We start from the raw sequence: 13,386 nt of genomic DNA, 5'->3' as shown, positions 1-13,386 counted from the left end.
AGACACACTTGAAAAACTGTGAACCTGTCCCTAATTTTCCTTTCAGACTGTTAAGGGAAACTTGCTGCATATTCCATATTAGCAGATAAAAACACTTCCCGACACCAGCACTAAAAACAGCTCAAACTACACACCACCAAACTCTTAAAACCCAACTCCCTGACACAGAAACCTCCATCCATCCAGAAGAACTAAAAGCAGGAGCTGCATAATTCCACTGACAGACAATGAACACCTAAAGATTTGAGCATCTCAATGATGGAGAGATCCAACAATCCTCATGATCTGAGCCTCAACCAGTGAAGAAGAACAAGAACATCAATGCCACTACTGAACCAAACACAAATGAAACCCTCAAAGAGGTATGCAGACCCAGCGGTGTTACTACATCCAACTCTCTGGTGAGTTGGTAGGCTGATTAGCAGGATGGGACACACCTGGTCCCAGTGTGACTTATGTAGAACACTGGAGAAGCTGCCAGTTCACACTCTCTCTTCCTGCGCTGATTAGTTCTTTTTCCTTTGTTCCACCCTACAACACCCATACAGCATACACTCACTCATCCATTCCCTACACACTCACCCCACCAATTTGTTATTTTGGTTTGCTTTGATTACTTATTTTACTTTTGTAATACAGAATACCTGTGTGCCAAAGTCTAGAGCCGGGCTTCTACTAAGGAGTAATCAAAGACACATTTCCACTATACATTAGTAGTAGTGTACGAGTTGTCATACTTCCACTGAGCTTAATTGAATTCAGTTCAAACTTGACTGAACAGGGTTCTGGCTGAACTGACTGAATGCTGGGAACTCATTATCTGGGAAGCCATGTCAACAGTAATACATGCTTCTGAAAACAACATGCAAACAGTCTGGATATGGTGTTCAAGTTTAACAACTTTAAACCATTGTGACACTAAGTGATACGGAATGAATGATTCTCACAGCAGGAACTGGAACCTGCCAGGAATGATGATTTGTGCCAAATTTGTGTTTTGACCTGTTGCTCAAAACTTCTAGAAGGTTCAGTCATTGTTGGTGAGTGCTGCTTAGCAGGTATTTTTGAAAAAAGAGACCAGTTTATACATTTATTATACATCAAATCTGTGAGATGGGATGGATTCTACTCTGTCTTGTAGCCCTGTTTCATAACTTTGCCTGATGAGATGGATGTAGTTTAATGCCAACTACTTATTTTCAATCCCAATCAAGTCCCGTTATACAATACATTCATAGTGAATAACATATACGAAAACAATGTAAATAATGCAAATCTGAAATGATTTTTTATTTCTCTTCATGCCTTTTAGACAGGTGTTGTTTTACCTCTTCTAATTCTGAGTTCCTTTAGCAAATGCTTAAGAGAATCACCTCTTTATTACTTCATGACTCATGACCTCAGTGTCCCTAATTTTGTAACTTGATGCCTATAATGTGAAATGCTACATCAACTGATGAAATTATACTGAGGAAAATACTCTTTACTGCAGAATGCAGATTCTATAATTGTAACATGAGTTGAATGACAACAGCAATACAATGTCACAGATGTTTATTTCCTAAACCTTCAATTTTATTAGCAACTGCCAAACTGCCAAAGGGGTCCCATGCCAACATTAAGAGGCATAAAAGGTTATTTGTAACTGAATGTCAGGATTTTCCTAAGGGTGGCAGCCAGCTTAAAAAGTCTAGTAATTAACAACAGTGAGAACACTCAAAATAGGGAACAGGTGCTGCTAAATATCAAGAGTCAAACAACTTGCTCGTTGTAATATTAACGCATCTTCACATTGGAAGTCTTACATGATGTTTTTTTTTATTACTATTCTGTGTATCTCATTCAAGTTTCAAGTCATAAAACAAAACGGAAAGCATGTGACAGTAGAGCGGGAAATCACTAATGCATTATACTGTCACTGTCTCCTGACAGTGAAATGGGTTGGTCTTGGGGTTTATACTTATAATCTTGCCAAGAATGCAGGCCAATTTAGCAGCCCCTGTGGACAAAAGTGGTAGTGTTTTCCCGGAATGAAGCCTGCATTTCCCATGAGCACCACCGCCTCGTTTCATAAAGATCTTGGCTAGCGTGTGCATTGGTTTTGGAAGCGTGTGAAAGAAAGACAGTACTTATTTTTAAAGAGGCCAAATTATACTCCTTTTCCAGAAGTCCCACAGTTCCCTGGGGTCTTAATAAAATGTATCTGACATGCTTTGGTTTAAATACCACAAGGATCAAGCACCACTGCAGCCTTCTCATCCTGTCTAAACAGCCCTGTTCAGAACGTCCTGTTTGAGTGTAAATAAACTTAGATTTTGCTGTGATTTAATCGCAATAAACTGATCAAAAGGATACAGAAATAACTAAATTATGTTGTCAATTAATAAAAAAGCCTGAATCATTTGTCATGTCTGTCCGCAAGCAAACAATTGTTAAAATGCTTGTTTTTTGAATGGAGTTCAGATCGATCAGGGGTATGCAAACATTGTAGCTGCTCCATCCTCACTCAAAATAACGTCATCTAAAGGCATAAATACGGCAACAATGTTATTGTTTATACATATTTATTTTATTTTATTTTTTTTATTTTGTCTTTATTTAAACTCGCCAATCATTGATGGCAAAGACCTCATTAACAATGACGTTGAGCAAGAAAGAAGAAAATCAATAAAACAAACATAAAAATACAATTAATAAGCAGAATTACAACAAAATCAATTAAAAACAGGTACAAACAGAAGTTAAAAGGTTTGAGATTGTGGATCTATATAGATATCTTCATACTGTGTAACTTTAAAATTATATAATCTCACAGGCATTTAAGATGTTTATTTCTGATGACAGCAGCGGAGGTGGAGTGTGACTCTGGTATTAGCTCTGGCTAGGTTGAGAGGTGAGATTGAAGATAAATCCACTTAATCCCAAAAGTTAAAAAAATAAAGTCTTCCCGCCGGTAAACTGCTCTGGATCAGAGCAGAATCGGGTATTTTTTCCTTCAGAAGACATCAGCAGCAGCAGTGACGCAGGGCTCTTTGGCTCTGCTCCCTGGCCACCTCTCTCTTGCAGAGCTCTCCAGGCCTCAGGCCAGGCTCAGCAGGGCTCTGTCCCCCAGTCCAGCCCTGCGTTACAGGCGAATTTTTTGCCCTTGGCTTAGCTTAGCTTAGCTTAGCTTAGCATAGTTTTGCCCCATGTGACATAAAAAGGGGCATCAAATCTGAATGGCTTGTTGAATCACATGAGAGCAGGCCAGCCCACACCAAACTGACTGGGTGGTCTTATTTCACAGCTTGTGTGTTAGTAGGCTCATCAGAGACCCAAATACATACAGACAAACACTGAAAAAGTGAGTTTTTCATAATATGTCCCCTTTAATAATACTATTTTTCTCTTTAAAACACAGCTGTTTGGAGGATGCATAGCAATGATGTATCTATTCGTGGCTATAAAAGATTAAAAATTGTAATATGATGATGGTGAAGCAAAGTAACTTTGTTTTAGTGACATTCATACAGTGAGGAAATAACGTTTTATTTCTCAGATTCCTTTATTCTTGCGACACTGCCGCTCGCTCTCTTCATTCACTTTATAGCTTGCACAACCACCGCTGCTCTCTCTGCCCTCAACTTGCTCACGCTCTCTCTCTTTTTCTCTGTTTCTGTTTTTTTTTTAAAAAAAGTCAGGAAGCCGACAACAAGTCTGATTTTACTTCTAAAGTTATCTTCCCCTCATCCTAGTAACGCCTTTGTATTCCCTCATGCTACAATGCTACATGTAATGTAAACATAGCATCTTCTGATCTGCCTGCCGTAAATCGTTTTGACTGATTTCGCAGGGCAGACATTTAGAATAACTATACAGAAACAACCAATCTTCTCGCTGACGGTCTCGTTTGCTTATGTAGGTCATCTAGAGTCATCAGAGGCATCATGAGACTGTTTCATAACCAGTTAAAAGTTCATTGTAGTAACTTTAACCAGATGTAAGGGGATTTTCTAAATTCTTGTTTTTTTGTTTTTTTTACAAGTAATATCCCAAACCATGACAAAAAGATAAAGACTGACTGGCTCATTAGTCATGAAGCAAACATTCCTGCTTTTTACAACCAGGCTTTTGTTTTTGTAGTTTTGGCCATTAGTTTTGCAGAGTTCAGTGAGTTTGTGAAGAGAGAGTTTAAACTATGAAAACAGATGACACAGTGATCTTACAGTAGCCATCACCAACTTCATCCCCTCTATCTGTAGCCTAGTTGAAGAGACTACTTTCAAGACCACCCACACACACAGCTGTCACTGCCTGACTGCAGGTAAATAACGAGAACGGGGGGTCACCTGAAGGTCCGACTCTCTTCCTCCTCCTCCTCGGCCATCACATGCCGTGGTCACAGTCCACGTCCCGGCAGATGTACCATAGGATCACATAGAGGATGAGCAGGATGGCGAAGATGAAGAGAGCCACCAGGATCGCCTTGGACACGGGAGAGATGAGAGACTGCATCTCAGCTGAGGGGATCCACCGTCTGCACGCGCTGCCTGTGTCGGTGAGGCTGCAGACACGCGCGCACACAGCGGGAAGTCTTCCTGACGTCCGCAGACGCTTGTCAGCGCTGTCAGTGTACCAGCTGGTACTGCTGAGACATGTAGTCAAAATCTTTCTTTCTTTCTTTCTTTCTTTCTTTCTTTCTTTCTTTCTTTCTTTCTTTCTTTCCTTCCTTCCTAAATGGTTAGGGGAGACGAGGACTGGTTGGCACAGTTTTCTGGGCTGATAAAATCTGAAGCAGGTGTTTTTACTGAGGAGTATTTTTCTAAATTTAAGATTTAAGATTAATATGAATATCAGGGAATGTTGCCTGAACAGTTTTGGGTTTATTGGCACAACAGTTTTTAGAATACCTCAATATGCTTATATTTCTAAATTTGTCATGCTTTATGAAACCCAGAACAGTTTTAAAATGTCAATGCACATATTTTTGCAGAAGTAGGTTAGATGACACATTTGAGCTGTATGTACATATCTTAATAATGTTCATGAAACGTTTAAATGAGGATGAGAGACGGAGTCATACGCACAAATCATAAGCATCAAACATCACTCACTATTTTTTATATAATGCTGTTCTCCATATTAAAAATGGCGAATTAAGCTACATGATGAATGAATTACTGAATGTTCAGAATGTCACCAGGCCAAAGTCCCGTGGATAAACAGGGCATTTTCATTGGCTCAATAAATATATAAATATGAGGCTGCAGATCCTACTGAAGAATATGTGTGCACAGCATGACAGGACGTGTTGCCTGAGAAGCCCAGCTCAGGGCAAAAATATTAAACTTATCAAGTATGGAGCATCTCAGATGAGCTCTGCCAGTATCAACTCTTAAATCTAAATATCTAATTCCTCCTTTGTTTTATTCAACTTCCCCTTACCTATGTTTTATATGTATACTGTATTTTATTATTGACCGTTTATCAATCATAGCTTTTTATTCATTTCTTTCCCACACATCTTTCAGTGTAGTCTCTTTTGCATGTTGTAACTGTGTTCAGCAAAGTGCTCTGTAAATAAAAGTTCATAATTTTAAAAAAATATTTAAATAGTTGTAATTATATCATAGCCTATATATTAATACATATATTTACTATATGTTAATTATAGTATTGGAATGACTGGTAAATTAAAGAGAAATAATCGTTACTGCAAACATAAAAAGTTATTTCACAATAGTTTTTAAGTATTCTGTAAGACATGCAGGTATAAAGTGCCCGCTGGGAGGTTACCTGTTCTGTTGACAGACTGACATGAATCATTCTCACCACTAATTGTGCCTGATTGTACTTAATGAACCTGACAAAAACACATTACTTAAGATTTTTTGCAATGTGCTTTATGTGATGAAGCTCTGACAGGCCGACAGACACACCCAGTTTATTCTTTAAAAGGTAGGAGTCAGACTGCAGCTGCACCTGACTGCTACATCTACTGTACCGCCACTGACTTTCATTCTGACGTTTTAACTCATAGCTGTGAGACATTACAGTCAATATGAAGTTTGGCTTGAGGATCGCTTTCCTTCTATTTCTGGTTACTGGAACAGTAACAGTAAAAGGTAAGGTCATTTTTACACTGTTATTTAAAGTTGCTTGTAATGATCAGTGCATGCTTATAGTATGGATTTACCATCTGAATGTGATACCTGAAAGTCTGCAAATGCTCAGTTACTTTGCAGCAGGGTGGTATTACCTGACCTGAGATACACCTGCACACAGTTTTGCAGGTACTTGGCAGGTCGGTTGTTCTTGCATGTTGGAGAAGTTGCCACAGTTCTTCTTCTGTCTCTTCATGTAATCCCAGACTGACTCCACGATGTTGAGATCAGAGATCATCTGTTGCAGGACTCTTTGTTCTTCCTGCTGCTGAAGATAGTTCTTTATGACTCTGGCTGAATGTTTGGGCTCACTGTCATACTGCAGAATAACTTTGGGACGATCAGACGCCTCCCTGATAGTGTTGCATAATGGATAAGAATCAGAAAGCACATTGAATCTAAAATGCCTAAAACTTTTGCACAGTACTGTATATTATAACGATACCCACTATTACATAATAGTTAGTGTTCCAGTTTAAAATCCATTCAAACCAACACACTTGGAACATGATAGGTGGTGTCAATGATTTTTTTAAAAATGTATATTTATTTGAGTAGAGATTTTTGTATTATTAATGCAAAAAAATATGATTAATACTTCATTATAAAATAGAATTATCTGTGGTATTCTGATGCTTGTTTCATTAAAAACACTTTGAACAAAAGCCTTTCTTTAAGCTTGTTTTAACTCCATTTTAAGGAGCTGCGACTCTTGAAACACCAATTAACTTTAGCTTGAGAATGGAGTGAATTTACTCCATCATCAAACATGCACTCACATCTAAAAAAAGCAATTACTGGAATCAAAATCAACTTTAAAGACAAACATCGGCGTGAACAAAAATGGTCTTATTTCTGTCTGAAAGCCTGGTTGACATCTTCCGGTGATGAAAGAGCCTCCACGCTTGTAGAAATACACTCAGTCTGGCCTGTAAACACAAGATGAAGGGCTGGTAAAACAAACCAAAGAAAGGCAACGATAACTAAAACGGTGAGGATGTGCAAGACTGGGATTTGAATTAATAATGAAGGAATTATGTGTCTTCATTACAGAATAAAATGAATTCTGGTTGGGTTACTTGCGAACAGTTTTCCAACATCTTGGTTAATAAGTGGCATATGTTTCTATTGGGATACTATTTATAATAACTCATGGTATCCGAAGCATCAGTCAGTGCTACATAACAACTACAAAACTGACTGTATGACTCCCTGCAACACCCAAACAGTGAGCCCATGTTTGTATTGCTGGCTGTAGAGGTGTACTGAAGGTCACACACTGATGGACAGAATGATAACCTGATGGTGATTTCTAATGCTGGATTGTCTTCCTCATGCAGGATCTGATCTCTCTGATGCCCTGGATGACAGTGGTGAGTTACCTTCACTTTAATATCGCTGTTTAATGTTTAACACCATTAAAAGATAATATACACATATATAATATTAAAGAAATATTAGGAGTTATAGAGTTTAACTGAGTGAGGAGTTTGGTGATTCAGGACTGCTTCTTGTATATCCAGAGGTTTTCCATCCAGACCTGAGGGACTGGCTGTATAGATGAATGCATGTTCAGTAAAAGATATGGTTCTAAATAAGAACAGACAAGATACTGTATAAGGCTGTTTCATCAGCAGAACATGAAAAAACACTTGGGCCAAAAGATGAAACATGTGAAGTTCTAGGAATCCTAAAAGCGTGAACTAAAACTGTGACGTCGTGAGAGGATAGATATGAAATGAAAGGTGTGATGAGATGGTGAAATAGAGACACATCAGAGCATTAGCATGAGTCACACTGTGATATCTAACTCTGCTCCTAATGAGGATGAGGACCGGTGGACAAAGACAAGCGAGTCCAAACATGTCCTGCTTTCTGATTGAGAAATGACCGCTGATCTCATCAGACGTCTTGGTTAACACCTCTTCATTGCACCATTTGTCCTGCCACCCTGGTATTAGACATGTCACACAACTAATCACCACACCACCCTTCTATAAGGCCCCTACGCCCCAAAACTTTATTTATAGATCAGCTTTATGAATCTAGCCTCCTGCATTTTTGATTAATTTACATTGAATTCAAATACCAGTAAATATATTCTTTATATCAACCTTTTACTGCGGTTGGGAGTCATTCTTGAAACTGTATTAAAACTGAAATTGTATTCAAAAAAGATTTTAACACAGATCCCCTCTTTAAATCCACATTAGGACCTGTACCAGTTTAGTTTTTAATTGGGCATAAACATGCAGTAAAAGGCAGGTTATCAGCTCATGATTTTACACATAAATGTATTAATGCTTTGTATAATCCATAAATGCAACACGTTTAGGTTGTCAGGTTGTGGTAAATGCATTAGACTGCTTTGTACTGATACAATGATCTGTTCTCACAGATTCCAACCACCAAACTGCTGCTAACCGACCAAAGCGTTGGAGTGGTGAGTGTGCTAATGCTTGAGTTGTATCTTTTTCATACCATGATTAATAATGTAGTCGGATATAATAAAGCAAAAACATAGGAAGAAGCATGTAAGACCGACTTTATTTCTGAGGGGTTTAAAGATACATTCCCTGATTATGTCAAAGCCTTCAATAATAATCACAAATCCTGAAATATCTTCCCAGCTTAGTGTTTTAACCTCAACTCCTTCTGATGGAGTTTCACATCATGAAACTCAGTGTTGGCTGCAGGGAGGGGATCTTATTTTGTAATGGTTCTCAATGTCTTTCTCAAACAGGACTTCATTTGTTTGACTTTCTTCGTGGTGACGGTGAGTGACTTCAGATGACATTAAAATGGTAATGACAGCGTGCTCATTGAAAGTTCAGGGATGTGTTTTAAGAGTCAATCAGGACCAATTTAAAAGCCCTCTGGAGGCTTAGGTTGAGTTTTGTGACACATTTTAAGGCAGATTTTAGTTGAAGTTTCACAATTCATCAGCTACTTTAATGTTTCCAACTGTTACAAAGTTAGTTTTTATTAGCATGTTTCCTCTTTTCATTTCTCATTTATTAATATGTAACAGTTTAGTTTCTTTTTCTCTATGTTAATTGAAAAGATGGAAAACTAATTGGGAAAAATGACCAAATGTATTCATGTTTATGTGTGACCATTTTCCAAATAAAAAAAAGTCAGGATTGGACTTCTTTTAGTGATATCACTGATTTGTTATGTTATAAAACCCAATTATATGAGTCACAGGTTTGCAGGAATTAAGACACAAGGTAAAAAACTGTGAAGCTTCTATTCATGCATCTCTATATTACAGGAAACTTTAACACGTCACCTAAACCTACTTATCCCACTTCAGGTGAGTCTACAAACTTCATACTAATCCATTTCTTCCCTCTTTATCACACTTCTAGTAATTCAATTATGTAAAAGAATCAGAATCACTGCAGTACATACAGTACTGAGGTTTGGATCAACATATTGACATACTTTTCCTGTTGATCCATAGATCCCATACCTTCCAGTACTGCTGCAGGAAGTGAGTCCACACATCTTCCAACTGGTAATTTCTTGCCTCTTCTTGACATACAGATATGTGACAAACAACATGTAGTGTGAACAGCGTCAGTGTTCTCTGTCATAGATTATTATAAGTCAACTGGAGGGATGAACAGCATTCTTCCAAAACATAATCCCTGTTTCTATGTTCAACTGGGTTGAGATTTGTTGACTGTGGAGTTCACAGCATGTGGTTCACATCATTAAGTCGGTTTTTTCCTTTAATCTGTCACCTGTCTGTAGGCATTTATTGGGTTATATTTAATATAATAATAATAAAGTTTAAATAATAAAGTTTTGCCAAGAAGACATTCATTTGGAGATGTTTGGTAAAGCTAAAAAAAGTTAATTTTAAACTTTGTGACATGTTTGACTCCTAGATGACTTTGGATTCAGTCTGGACGATGCTCTGCATCCAGGTAAAGTTGTCTCATATGAAACTAGAAAAAGTTCTAATTAGGGCTTAATTTGATCATGGCCACCAAAAACAAAAGCTTTATTTCCTCTTCAATTTGATATTGTGCATCATATATTTGATATGTTTATACTGTTATTTAATATTTTTCATGCTTTTGTACTCTTATTTTATATCTAAGCATCTGATTGGAGACACAACTGCTACTTTGTTGTCACAGTTGATGATGATGAAGCTGAAACATTCCAATAATGTAGACCAGTGACTTTATCAGGGGGTTATAAAAAGTCTGGAGAGTACCTCAACTGATTGGAAATAATAGAAATTACAATGTAATTTAACAATGTTTTGTGACTGAGAGCAAATGAAAACTAGTTAGAAAGCAGGATCCATATTTCACTTACATTCTATAGGCATATAGCATTTCTGACATTTCACCTATGAAATATAATTCTTAAATAAATGTTATCTAAATTACTCACTGAAATTCTTCACATAAGCTTGTTTTGTTTGTTTTACTGTGCAGTGTCACATATAGACTCCCAATGTATTTTGGATAAACTCTATATTCCTGCACACATATAATCCCTAATCTGAACAGGGAGTTTTGTGGAGCTAGAAGGTAATAGTGGAGTCAGATTATAAAGCTGCTGCTGTGATCAGTGACGTGTTAGAACATGATGATTACAATCAGTGACTCACAGTAGCTGATTCTGGAAGTCTGAAGAAGAAAGTAATCTAGTGAAGCATAAACATACAGTATTTCACACAGATGTATCTGAAGTCTTGACCTCCCTGTTAGGGAACCACTTAGTTTGAGGATCAAGTGATTAAATTGTTGTGTGGACAGCACCACCATGTGTTTAGGTTTTGGCAAAAAAAAAAAAAAAAAAAAAAATGCTGAACCTTGAGTCAAAAGCCTTTCCTCTGACAAAGTTCACTCTAGCATTCTAGCAAATTAGAAAGAATTAGACCATGTTGAACAATTGCAACCATATTTCGACGGCTACAGTAGATGTTAAAATAATAAATTCAGAGGATCATGCTGCCACTCTGTTAATGTTCCCACAGCTGTGACACCTAGTGATGAACCCGCTGGAGGAGGTGAGTTACTGACCTCTTCTTTTCAAGCTTCAGACATTTCTGTTTCCTCTATTTTTACTTTGACTAAGGTGTAGTGTTGTAATTTCTTCCACACAATTTAAAACACATGTTGAAGCATGTTTGCTGAGTAATGTCTCTGCACATTATTATTTATTTAACATGGTATCCTTCCAACAAGCTATTTCAGGAACAAAATAAATGAAACTTTTCAAATCTCTTCCTCAGATTGCCATGGCGACATGGTCCAAAAACTGAGCACAATCATTGAAAATCAAAATCAGGAACTGCTCCTGCTGATGCAGCTGGTGGCTCACTCATTTTCACAGAATGTGCACTAAGTGACATTTCTGGGACCTCAAGGTGAGTGTGGGGATACAGCAGGAGTAAAAAATATATGATTTTCATATATATTTTCACCTTTTCATTAAATAAAACGTTTCTTGTGGCCTAAACAGATCTCTCCAGCACGGAGACAGGAAGAGGAAGGGTTGGATGATGACGACTTCCTGAATATGCCTGAACTTAATCCTATTACCTGAATATTAAACATTTACAGTCATTAAAATAATTCTTTCAGTGTGTTCAGTAATCTATTGTATTTCAAATACACGTTATGATACTCTATGTCTCCATCACATCTAAGCATAACAAAAACTTAAAGAGACACATATTGCAGGGTAATGATGGTGACTGGTGGAAGACACTCCACTCCATTTGCCACTTTTGGCAAATTAATAAAGATGATCATGAACTTTGTGTCCATTAATTTGCATTAAGCTTAATAGTGAACCATATTATTTGGGTCACCATACACTGATTTGGAATCATTGGTTCCAAACTGAGAGAGTAAGCCCCCTGGTGGGGTGCAGAGGTAACTGCAGTTCACAGCAGACATTCTGACCTGTCAAACACACATAACATTATTAATTACTGCATCTTGCTGTCATTAGTGCTGGAATATTATTTGTGTAACCTGTGCTTTTCCTACTATAAAAAGTTTATATAGTTATTTATTTAGAAAGTGAAGTACATGATGGGCAGATTTATGACAGGGACAGAAAGCTGAAGAAGCTGTTTTAGTTTCAAGGTCCTGGTGTTGTGCACGCTGGCTCACTGTCACACTATCATGACTTACTGGGACAAAATATCCGCTGCGAAAAGTCCCATTGCTGTGACTCCTTGACTCTTTCCTCTGTCTCACAACAGACTATCATAAAAATCAAATGTGAACACTCTCCAAAGGATCTCCACATTGTTTTGGTCATTAAGTGGCCCTTCCTCCTCCTCTAACCTTAGACCAAGTTATATACTTTTTATACAAAAAATGAAATTGACTTTAATGAATCTAGTTGATTTAGGTTATCTAGCTTTTTAACTGTATATGATATGAATTCATATGCAATTGAAGCTAATTCGTAATCTTTATTTTATATTTACATTTGCACAGTTTATTACATGATGAGTGGAGACGATTAATGTGAAGTAAACATGGTTTATAATCACACATATAATTTCTTTGGGAAAGGCAATGCAAGAAGTTCAGGACAGTTTTGTATATATTATCTCCATGGATATATTATTTTTTATTTGTTAGCAAAATTTACCTTCATATCACAACACCTTTGCATATATTTTCTAAATTTCTTTGCCATTTTCATCATCATCATCATCATCATCATCATCATCATCATCATCATCTAACCAAAACAAACACTTTTGCAGATAACCTGTAATAAATCTGAGGCAATAATTCCAGATGACATTAGATCCACATACACTAGATGGCACACACGTTTCAGTAGGAACTGTTAGTTTATATTAGGCCAGCTGGGCAATATGCCACACCCTTGTGCTACCCTGTTGCCATCTCCTCCCACAGACCTTTCATGCACACATTGCAATAGTTACAATGTTGCATAAACGCCCTTGAACAAAACTCCTAAAAAAAGTGATGCAAAGTTGCCATTTCTCTTTTTAGACACAATTTTGTTGATTTGTCTGATCCCATTAAGTGTTATTGTTCCTCTCAATAAGGTTTTATCATTATTATTCATTACTGTTGGGCGTTAAGTGAACGTATGAACCGTAAGCCAAATGTCGTTCAAAACTGTGTCTACTTAAGAATTCCTCGCTTGTCAGGAAAAAATGACAATGTTTTAAAATCTTTCCACTTGGTTTAATAATCAGGAGACGCTACTGGTGAATTCG

Source organism: Thunnus thynnus, chromosome 24, assembly GCF_963924715.1.
Source record: "Thunnus thynnus chromosome 24, fThuThy2.1, whole genome shotgun sequence".
In the NCBI taxonomy this organism is placed as follows: Eukaryota; Metazoa; Chordata; class Actinopteri; order Scombriformes; family Scombridae; genus Thunnus; species Thunnus thynnus.
Note: the sequence above shows the minus strand (reverse complement) of the source record.